The sequence below is a fragment of the Triticum aestivum genome, chromosome 2B (assembly GCF_018294505.1).
Source record: "Triticum aestivum cultivar Chinese Spring chromosome 2B, IWGSC CS RefSeq v2.1, whole genome shotgun sequence".
In the NCBI taxonomy this organism is placed as follows: Eukaryota; Viridiplantae; Streptophyta; class Magnoliopsida; order Poales; family Poaceae; genus Triticum; species Triticum aestivum.
Genome location: NC_057798.1, coordinates 103,676,876 through 103,677,832, shown reverse-complemented (window position 1 = coordinate 103,677,832; position 957 = coordinate 103,676,876).

Here is a 957-nt window from a genome sequence, read left to right as displayed (position 1 = left end):
TGTTTATTTTCTGCTGACTAAATTGCCACTGTATTCATTAGTCGAGGGTATTTCCCAAGGTAGCTAGCAACAATATGGTAGTCAAACGCAAATTTTTCTAGGAGTGGCACATTTTCGAAGTCATAGAAGCTACCCGCACATGGCTTTTTTTTTTTTGAGACAAACCCGCACATGGCCTGCATACAGTGGTACAGAACCAGTAATACTAAACCCACAAAAAAATATCGGTAATACTACTATGTTCCTGGCCCAACTGGCCCAACTGCAGGAGGCCTAAGTGCACATTTTGTGGGGAGCGCCCATGTAGCCATGCTGTTGGGTCGGCCCAACAAGCACGCTCGCTCTGTCTCGATTCCTTGGGCGCGACTATTTGTCGCGTTACGCGAGTCACGAGCATTCCATCGCTGAAGGAATCTCCTGACTAGGCCACAGACAGCAGGCCCAGCCGTGCGGGAGCCCCAACCTGTTTTTTTTCTTTCTGTTTTCTGTTTTCATTTTTTCTTATTTTGTAATTTTTCTTTATACTTTAATGTATTCTACATATATACTTATATATTACAAAAAAACTCTTTAAAATCACATTTGAAAAAATGTTAAATAAGTATTAAAAATGTTGAACAAGTATTTGAAAAATGTTGAATAAATATTAGAAATGTTTGAACAAGTATCTGAAAAATGTTGAATAGGTATTAAAAATTGTTGAACAAGTATATGAAAAATGTTGAACAAGTATTTACAAAATTTTGAACAAGAACTTGAAAAATGTTGAACAACTATTTGAAAATTCTGAATAAATATTAAAAATGTTGAGCAATTATTTAAAAACTTGTATAGGTATTAAAAAATGTTGAACGAGTATTTAAAAATGTTGAATAAGTATTAAAAATGTTGAAAAAGTATTTTCAAAAATGTTGACTAGCTATTAAAATGTTTAACAAGTATATGAAAGATGTTGAA